Here is an 11266-nt window from a genome sequence, read left to right on the forward strand (position 1 = left end):
GAAGAATGTGGTGGAGGCGGAGATGGAGAAAAGAAATCTCGATTGGTAACTTAGGTTTTTTAGTTATTCGTGTAAGAATGAAATCAATATGGTAGTATTTAGCATATTTAAAAAAACATGTGGGTGGTAAATAGGATAATGGGGGTGGTAATTAATACGGGTGATAAATAGGAAAAATGTAGATGATAAATAGGTAGAATCATCTTTTTCCTTTTTTACATCAGCCAAAAATAAAAACTTCATATTTGTATAGGCCTTTGTATAAGGACGATATCCCTTAACAATGATATTCTTTTGATAAAACATTTTGACAAAATTTTCTAATCGTGAGATCCATATATCCAACGGTTTATATATTGGACAACGTAACAATTAAGTATGTGTTTGGCTGTAATATGACCAGATAGCAGTAACTACTTCGCTATCAATATAAAAAAAGAAAGAAAAAAAAGCTACTTTGCTGATTACTAGGAGAAACACTAACCAAGGATCGATCATTAGTTCGACTCTCTAACGTATCAGTTTGGTCTATCTCATTATACGTCTAGCTCCTCCTCCTCCATATCCGAGTTCCTTACATCTTCGGGTTCGACATCAATATATTTGTACCTGTTAGAAAAAATGAATTCATACAATAGTTTGGTTTTTTGGTCTTGGTGGGATTGAAACTTAGGATCTATTGGTCACTAAGGACACTAGCTCATTTTCACTACTTATGAATGAACCTTTAGTCCCACATAGGGAAAACTAAAGATGATACCTCTCCATAAGTATTGAATTTTTTGATATTAGAGTGGCCCTTGGGTCATTAGCACTTTTGTGCGAGGGAGAGGACTTAGGCAATGGGCTAGTTGGTGCAATCGCACATTTTCACACACGCGCGGTGCTTCGCACCGAAGCACGCACGCCGCCGCCGTCCGTGCGGGCCGGTGTGGGTGTGGGTCAAGACTTATTTTTTGGCAAAATTTCTTTTGAATTATCGAATTAATATTTGAAACAAAATAATTCTTTGGGCAACATTATGTTTATGCATGAACATTAATTTGCATGAACATTTTATATCAAACTAAATTTGCATGAACGTTTTTATATCAAACTTAAATTTGCATGAACGTTTTATATCAAACATAATGACGCATGAACGTTTCAAATCGATATTAAGTGATGCATGAACGTTTAAAATCGTTGGAAAAAATATGAATTAATTGAAATTGTTTTAGTGCGCGTTTATGAGACCTCTCTCTATTCTCCCCTATATAAAGCGATCACTTTCTCTCATTTCGTTTTGTGTCCAGAAGAGCTACTATCCTCTTCTTTTCGTCTTCTCCCCCTGTGTGGTCCTTTATTTTTCATTCCGTGCACAATCGATGTTGAGGTCGTAAGAGTGGGCAAGTACTGTAGTGCTAACAGTGCTTGCAACGGGCAGTTTTATCCTGGATACGAACTTGACCACATGGTATAGGCATCACTCATTCTTGAGGCGTACCGGTCAAATATCGTGTTAAGAACAGCGTGTTGAACACGCGACTCTGTCCTCTGTTTGCAGTCCAATTGAGTGTTTATTTACCTTCCAGAAATTAATCTCTTTATTCTAACATCTTTCTAACATCTTTCTTGAGTGTTTTATTGTTACAGACCCAACAATCTTAACACGATATTTCTGTTTTCTGTCTGTAACAATGGGTAAGAACGATGTTGAAAGGCCTTCAAAGTTTTCTGGAAAAGACTTTAAGAGGTGGCAGTCAAAAATGTTATTCTTTCTAAGTTACCATGAGTTGGATTCCTATGTTCTGAAACTTTTTGATGAATCGCTGAATGATGCTGGTCGTGAGTCTTCTTTAGAAGAATGGAAGAGGAAAAATTACATGTCTAAAAATCATATTCTGAATTGCTTGGAGGATGCTTTTTATGATTTTTACAATGTTAAAGAAAACTTTTCTGCTTTTGATTTATGGGTTGCTTTGGAGGCGAAATACCAAGCTGAAACTGTCGGAAGTAATAAATTCTTGGTAGCTAGGCTTTATGAGTATAAAATGGTGAATGACAAATCTGTGGTTGATCAATTCCTTGAACTCCAGCAAATTATGAATGAAATTCTTGCGGAAGGTATGGTGATTGATGAAACTTTTCAAGTGTCTACTGCTATCGAGAAATTGCCTACTTCCTGGTCCGAGTACAAGAAGAAACTAAGACATGAAACTGCTGAAGTTACTATAGTTGAACTGGGTAAGAAAATTCAAGTTGAAGAATTGTTGTGCTCCAAGTACAAAAATGTATCTTCTTCAAGGGACATGTCTTACAAAGCTCATGTGACTGAACACAAAGGTTCCAATGCTGATAAGAACCGAAACAACTCCAAGAAACCTCCAGGAAAGAAAGTTATATTTCAGAAACCTAAATCTAGCATTAATAAAATTAAGGGTGATTGCTATGCTTGCGGAAATCCTGGCCATATGGCGATTCACTGTAGAAACCGTAAGGACCTTAAAAAGAAAAATAATGCTAATTTGGTTGAAAACAACAAAGATGAATTTTCTGGCACGGTGTCTGAAGTAAATTTGGTAACAAATGTGAGAGACTGGTGGGTAGACTCTGGGGCTACCAAACATGTATGTGGGAACAAAGAAATGTTCACCTCCTACAATAAGCTAGGGGAAGGAGAGAAACTCTATATGGGTAACTCATCTGCAGCTGCGGTTGTAGGAAAAGGCAAAGTTGGGCTCAAGCTCACTTCTGGCAAGACTCTCACTTTGAATGAAGTTCTTCATGTTCCGGACATCTGCAAAAATCTTGTTTCTTGTGCTGTTTTAGATGATAAGTGTTTTAAAATTGTAATAGAATCTGGGAAATGTATTGTAACTAAGGCTAAGGATTATGTGGGGCAGGGTTATAAGACTGAGGGTCTGTATAAGCTTAATGTAAACTCTGCTGTAATGAATAATAATGATTCTTCTGCTTATGTTTGTGAGTCTTTGAACGTTTGGCATGGTAGACTTGGACATGTAAATTATAAGTCAATGCTTAAACTAGCCAATGTAGGCTGCATACCCAAATTTAGTTTGGAAAAGGAACACAAATGTGAAATATGCGTAGAATCAAAGTATGCTAGAAAACCTTTTAGCAAAAATGTTCATAGAAATTCTAAACCCTTAGAATTAATCCACTCAGACCTAGTTGACATGAAATCAGTTCAAACTAGAGGTGGCAAGAAATGGTTTGTTACTTTTATAGACGAATGTACTAGGTACTGTCATATATATTTTCTTAGAGGTAAGGATGATGCCTTAGAATCTTTTAAGAGGTATAAACTAGAATTTGAAAACCAATTGAATACTACCATTAAAACCATTAGGTCTGACCGTGGTGGCGAGTACATAACTCCTATATGACATTTCTGTGTAGAACATGGCATAATACACGAGGTTACCCCTCCTTATTCACCTCATTCGAATGTAGTAGCTGAACGTAAGAACCGCACCCTTAAGGAGATGATGAATGCCATGTTAATTAGTTCAGGATTACCTTCGAACTTGTGGGGGGAAGCTGTCCTCTCAGCCTGCTATATCCTGAACAGAGTACCTTTTAAAGGATCAGATAAAACTCCATACGAATTGTGGAAAGGTATACAACCTTATTTAGCATACTTTAAAGTGTGTGGGTGTTTGGATAAGGTTCAGATCCCTAAACCTAAAGCTACCAAGATAGGATCCAAAACTGTTGACTGTGTCTTCATAGGGTATCCTGAGCATACACCTGCATATAGATTTATGGTTGTGAATTCTGATGTTTATGAAATTGGTTTAAATACTATTATGGAGTCCAGGGATGCTGTGTTTTTTGAAAATGTTTTTCCTTTAAAATCTGACTCTCGTAAGAGAGGTGTTGATCCCCTAGATGTTCCTTCAACCAGTCAGACTTTACCTTTAGAGGAAGATGAAGTAGAATTTGATCTTAGGAGGAGTAAAAGGGTAGAACCAAAACCTCTTTTGGACCTGACTTCATAACACTAGCAGAGTCTGATCCTCAGACTTATAGAGAAGCCATGACTTCTTCTGAATCTCCGTGGTGGAAAGAGTCTTCTATTAGTGAAATGGAATCCATCAAAGAAAATGATACATGGGAGATAGTAGATTTACCTCCAGGGTGTAAGGCCATAGGATGTAAATGGATCTTCAGGAGGAAACGTAACATAGATGGAACTATTCAAAAATACAAGGCTAGGTTAGTAGTCAAAGGCTACAAACAAAAGGAAGGTGTAGATTTCTTTGATACTTACTCACCTGTTACGAGAATTACTTCCATTAGGATGTTAATTGCTATAGCCGCGGTTCACAACCTAGAAATACATCAAATGGATGTAAAGACGGCTTTTTTACATGGTGAATTAGATGAAGAAATTTACATGGAACAACCTGAGGGCTTTGTATTGAAAGGTTGTGAAAACAAAGTTTGTAAACTGAAAAAACCTTTGTATGGATTGAAACAAGCACCTAAACAATGGCATGAAAAATTTGATCATGTAATGTTTTCTAGTGGTTTTAGAATCAATGAATCGGACAAGTGTTTATATACTAAGCTTGTAAATGATGCATGTGTGATTGTATGCTTGTATGTTGATGATATGCTTATACTTGGTACAAACATGGATGTAATTAATTCCACTAAGAACATGCTGAATGAGAACTTTGACATGAAAGACTTAGGCCCTGCAGATGTAATCTTAGGGATGAAAATTATGAGAAATTCTAACGGTTATAATCTTAGTCAATCTCACTATGTTGAATCTGTGCTTAGAAAATTCAATCATTTTGATTGTAAACCTGCTTATACTCCGTATGATCCTTGTTGTAAACTCAAAAAGAACAGAGGTAATGGAGTATCACAACTTGAATACTCACGAGTTATAGGCAGTCTGATGTATTTGATGAAATGTACTAGGCCAGACATTGCTTATATTGTGAGTAGGTTAAGTAGGTATACTTGTAATCCAAGGCAGGAACACTGGGATGCACTTTTTAGAGTGTTGAGGTATTTGAAATACATGTTGACCTTTTGTTTGAATTATGAAAGGTATCTTGCCGTCCTTGAGGGATTTTTTGATGCAAACTGGATATCAGACTCAGAGGAGTCTAAGTCCACGAGTGGATATGTTTTTACTCTAGCATGTGGGGCTGTTTCTTGGAAGAGTTCCAAACAGACCTGCATAGCTCGATCCACTATGGAATCTGAGTTTATTGCGCTAGATAAAGCAGGAGAGGAAGCCGCTTGGCTAAGATGCTTTTTAGAAGACATTCCTCTCTGGCATAGGACTGTGCCGGCTATATCTATACATTGTGATAATCAAGCTGCCATAGCTAAAGCTAAAAACAACTACTATAATGGGAAGTCTGTACATATAAAGAGAAGACACGATACCCTAAAACAACTAATCTCAATAGGCGTTATTTCCATTGATTGGGTTAAGTCCAAGGAGAATATCGCGGACCCTTTGACGAAAGGTTTGTCCAAGGAGATAGTTAGTAATGCATCTAAGGGGATGGGGCTTAGGCTCATTAAATAAACTTGCCATGAAGGATACTCAACCTTGCTGACTGGAGATCCCAAGATCAAGGTTTCGAATGAGAAACTAATTTGTGGCGAGTCAAGGTAAACACTATCAGAGAATTCATTCTCTGCCCCTTCCCTATGGTGTAGACGTGATAGTGTGACTGCATGTGAGGATGACTTTCTATTAAGTCTTAATGAGTTCTATAGTTTCAATTTTAGATTGAAGTGGGGTGTAGCAGTAAACACTCTTGATAGAACTCACCTATCTGAATGTGGAAGTGGGTCGCTTCCTATGAGAAAAGAGTTGATTCTCTAGAGCATTCTGAGAAACGGGATTTGTCCAGGGCCAAAAAGGACACAACGACACGAACTCGACAGCACCTAGAGAGATATCACGCGTGGTTATTATCGCGGATTACACCAAACGATGGTAGTTCAAGACATCGCGTTCACTGTCCATCAAGTAGTTCCGGCAATTTCTCACTAAGGAAAGGTTCAAGACCTCATGGACACCTCTTGCCTAAGTGGTATTTCTCGCTTTCCGTTTTCTGATTTTCTATCGGTATTTCATTCATGTGGGGGATTGTTAGAGAAAATGAATTTATACAATAGTTTGGTTTTTTGGTCTTGGTGGGATTGGAACTTAGGATCTATTGGTCACTAAGGACACTAGCTCATTTTCACTATTTGTGAATGAACCTTTAGTCCCACATAGGGAAAACTAAAGATGATACCTCTCCATAAGTATTGAATTTTTTGATATTAGAGTGGCCCTTGGGTCATTAGCACTTTTGTGCGAGGGAGAGGACTTAGGCAATGGGCTAGTTGGTGCAATCGCACATTTTCACACACGTGCGGTGCTTCGCACCGAAGCACGCACGCCGCCGCCGTCCGTCCTTGCGGGCGGGCGGGCCGGGCCGGGCTCGGGTGTGGGTGTGGGTCAAGACTTATATTTTTTGGCAAAATTTCTTTTGAATTATCGAATTAATATTTGAAACAAAATAATTCTTTGGGCAACATTATGTTTATGCATGAACATTAATTTGCATGAACGTTTTTATATCAAACTTAAATTTGCATGAACGTTTTATATCAAACATAATGACGCATGAACGTTTCAAATCGATATTAAGTGATGCATGAACGTTTAAAACCGTTGGAAAAAATCTGAATTAATTGAAATTGTTTTAATGCGAGTTTATGAGACCTCTCTCTATTCTCCCCTATATAAAGCGATCACTTTCTCTCATTTCTTTTTGTGTCCAGAAGAGCTACTATCCTCTTGTTTTCGTCTTCTCCCCCTGTGTGGTCCTTTATTTTTCATTCCGTGCACAATCGTTGTTGAGGTCGTAAGAGTGCGCAAGTACTGTAGTGCTAACAGTGCTTGCAACGGGAAGTTTTATCCTGGATACGAACTTGACCACAAGGTACTCATTCTTGAGGCGTACCGGTCAAATATCGTGTTAAGGACATCGTGTTGAACACGTGACTCTGTCCTCTGTTTGCAGTCCAATTGAGTGTTTATTTACCTTCCAGAAATTAATCTCTTTATTCTAACATCTTTCTAACATTTTTCTTGAGTGTTTTATTGTTACAGACGCAACAGTACCACCTTGCAGAAAGCAAATACCTGATGAAATTAACAGCACTCAGTCCGACAAGGAGGAAGAAAAATCTGTCAACATGACCTTCATTGAGATTGCCTGGAATCCAACCAGGCTTACTGTCTCCAGCTGTGACTCCCATTACCATGTTAAAGCTGCTGACGAAGTTCCCAGACGAGATAGAAGCCATGCATAGAGAGCTTCCGAAACTCTTAAGGCCATCTGGAGCTTGACTGTTGAAGAACTCTAACTGACCAACATACATAAACACCTCGGATGCTCCAACTAACACATACTGAGGTATTTGCCAGAATATGCTTTATGAACTAGACTCTTCTCCAGGATTTACACGTCTTAGCCTTTCTATCTCGGTGAATCCAGCAGCTAGCATAGCTAATAACCCGATAAGAAGCCCTACTCCCATTCTTCGGAGCTCAGAAAGCCCCTTAGGATTTCCAGTTAATTTACCAGTGACTGGCACGAGAAGCTCGTTGTATATGAAAGTACAGAACAAAACACTAACAATATCGAAGGCCGACATGCTTGCAGCAGGGATGTGAAAATTGCCAACTTTAGTGTTCATCACAGCTCCTTGTTCAACAAAGAGTGAGGCCGTTTGAGTGAACACTGCAGAGTATATTATAGTCCACAACCAGATAGGTAACAACTTCAGGAGTGCTTTAACCTCTTCCACTTGTGTTACTGTACAAAGTCTCCATGGATCCTGTTTAGCTTTTTCTACATTCTTGTCCTTCACTGTTATAGTTGCTGCCTTGTCAAACCACCTAAAGAAATTAGAAAAAAGAAAAAGAATATTAATCTCCAAACATTGATGTATAGCATATTCAGCAAATACCCTCTTCTAGTTCATCGATATGCTTACCGTAGCTCATTACTGTGGTGGATCTTTCTGCTCCCCTTTATAGCTGAAGCTGAACCTTCTAATTCGTAGAGCATCTTCCCATCAGCAGGGACCTTGACCTTCCATTTCTTGATGGTATCAACAAATACTTGACATATACGAGTCAGCGGATTACCACATGGTTTATAACGCTTATACCCAGATGTCCCTAACAGAAAAGTATGAGTTCTAGAATGGCTGAACCAGCTGATGCCAAAAAGCCAACTGTCCATAACCCTCTATCCTCAAAATAGACTAGAAATGTATTTGAAAATAAAGAACCAACGTTAAGTGCAAAGTAAAAATATGAGAAAAATAAAGCTCTAGAATGCTTCTCGACAGGGTCCATTTCATTAAACTGATCTGCTCCAGATGTTGCTATTGCCGGTTGGTGACCCCCATATCCCAATGCAACCAGATAAATTGACAAGTAAAAGATGGCAACTCCGACTGAAGACGGTTGATTACAGTTTACTTCCCCAAATGCATCTCCACAACGTGGAGGGTTGATTAAGAAAAGGGATTTTAATAAAGTGCACATGTGGGAAAATACATTTAAAAAAATAACCACTTTTTTTTCATATTAATTTAATGCCCATGTCGTTAGGATTCCGTCTAGACTCACTATTTTGGTAAATCTCGTTGACAAAGTCAACTTCTCATTTGAGGAGATAAGATATTTATAGGCGCAGTTACTAAATTGCCCATGATTCTACATATCATAGTATCATCTGTTACCGTCCATTTGATTAATCGACAGCTCTAAGTTCTCAATGGGGAAGGTCTTGTTAAAAAGATGATTCTAGATAACTCGTCCCCCACTCATCATACCTCTTCTCCACCTTCGTCCTTTCCGTCATCCCCTCGACCAAGTTCTCTGTTCATCTTTTTAATGGCAACTTCACTTGAAACCATCTCGCTTCTTTAATGGCAACTTCACTCGAAAACATCAGTTCTTGGGAGTAAACGATTTAGTTTTTGGGCGGATTAAAACAAGATCTATTGTTGCTTTCGTTGATTTCTATGGTTGGTTTCACATTCGATTTTGAATTTTACGGCAACACGAGATGGAATTTGGGGGTTTTTGGTATAGATTCGTTTTGAGAGTAAATATTTGATTTGGGTAGTTGTAATTTTTAAATGAGTTGATGATTTATGAATTCTAATTGATGCGAACCCAAATTGGATTGGGTATCCAACGTTGTGCGATCTTCTCAGTCACATGGTCTGGTTTTGTTTTCTGTTGATCTGATCTTCTTTGTATACATCTTTCTCTCTGTATGTACCACTTCCCTAGCTGATTCCTTACCTTGTCATTCAGTGCTCGTGTATTCATTATTAAGTTTGTCCCAATGTATTCATTGCAGCTCCAACGAACAAGTTGTTTGCTTAGAGGTATCAACTTTAATCTGAATTCAGTAAGTAACTAATTGGTTTAGTATGTCGTGTATGAATTGTTGAATGTACATCTCATTAGTGAAGTAACATCAAGTTTGGTTATTGAATGATTATTCACATGGGATGTCTGGTTCATTGATTTCTTCCAATTGGAATCAAAAGTAACAGCAAGTTTTAAGCATCTGGGTGGGGAAGAACTATGGTTCTTTACTGGTTCACTAGTTAGGCTTTAACTAGGTAGTGATCTGGTCATTAGCACGGTTTGACTAGGTCCCAGTCATACGATTTAGGGGCTTGGATGTCTTTTCCCAAGCCTGATATACCGCCACAGATGAAGTAATGTCGGGTAACTGCCGGTAGCTGTTGTTTCAATAAAACGGTACGGAAAAGGTCAATTGATGGGCACTAAATTATTAAAAAAAACGTTGTCATTTTGTTAAATACATTTCTCCACATGGGCACTTTATTAAAAATCCCTTTAAAAAAAAAAGGAGGTTGCTATCGATAGCAGAACCGTACCGTGTTTTGTTGAATAAATGTATTAATAAGCATTAGAAATTATAGGAATTATAAAAGAAATGGTACAACCATATGAATGTTGCCTTCTTACCATTACGATAATCACTTGAAAAATTGAACATGTTAAATATCTTCCCCAATAAGAATCGCTTAGGAATGCTCCAACCAGCGAGAACATGTAAACCGTTCCAGTCCAATTACTGACAGTGTTCTGCTGACGCATTTCCATGACGAAGAACTCTTGTTAAGAACAAGACTAAGCTCACTCCAACCCCGAAAAATGCAAGTGTTGCTAAACCTTGGTCCACTGCAACGTGGAGTAATTAAAATCAAAATGTCATTGTAGAAGATAGAATGCCAGGGAGATAAAGGATATTGACCACGTAATGATCATTACCCAATATGAGTCCGGCTGATTTCCAACCTCCTTTTCCTTTGTGGTGATGTGTTTCATGAGTTAGTCCAGGTCGTTCATTAAGAATGTCAGAATGACCATCTATGGCGAAGCTTTCCACCTGTTTCAGTTAATTGATTTGTCAGAAGTACCCAGAAGCCACAATAGTCAATGTAAATAGATTAAATTAAAATAGTCTGAGTTGAAGGACCAAAACGGAACCTCCCATGAACAGTAGGTTTTTAACATCATCATTAATCAGTCTGATTTAGAAGGCACACAAGCATACTACCTGCCGAATATGTGGAAGGACACGCTACACATGATAGGGTGCATGCCAATACGCTAGAGCAAAGGGATGTTTTCGATCATTTTTGCTATAGATCGATCACCATAACGAACAATGGTATATGTATACATTAAAATTACATACCTGGAGAGCTGGTGATACATTGCTGAGCTCCTGATTTGCCATTGATATTCCGCAAAACCTACGATGTAATACTTTTTGCGAGATTTAGATACGGACAAAGTGACGTGTTCCCAAATTCTTCCAGATTCAGGGGATGAAGGAGATGGGTGAGTATCGATCACAACACGTGCCCAGGTAGCTTTGTATGATCGAAAAGCCTCTCGTCTTCTAAATTCTATTGTCATTAATTAACTAATGAACAGAAAAAATTCCACCAGAATAGTTTTTCTTCTCTCGTTTTTTATTTTTAGGCTTCTCTTAAATATAGCCCACATATTTATTAACCATAATCCATTTAAAATAAGAGCTTAAGTTAAACAAACACACATTTGTAATCATTCCACATAGCCCATAAAATTATATATGATTATTATCTATAGCCGAAAACAATAAGACAATCATTGAATCCTTAAATCAACATCAACAAAAAA

The 11266-nt window shown here is 38.0% G+C and overlaps 1 pseudogene; it reads right to left on the reverse strand.

Moving 5' to 3' along the window:
* Positions 1 to 536: 536 nt before the first annotated feature.
* On the reverse strand, positions 537 to 10972 carry LOC113355212 (annotated as a pseudogene).
* Between the last annotated feature and the right edge of the window lie 294 nt (positions 10973 to 11266).

The sequence above is a fragment of the Papaver somniferum genome, chromosome 1, assembly GCF_003573695.1.
Source record: "Papaver somniferum cultivar HN1 chromosome 1, ASM357369v1, whole genome shotgun sequence".
NCBI classification, from domain to species: Eukaryota; Viridiplantae; Streptophyta; class Magnoliopsida; order Ranunculales; family Papaveraceae; genus Papaver; species Papaver somniferum.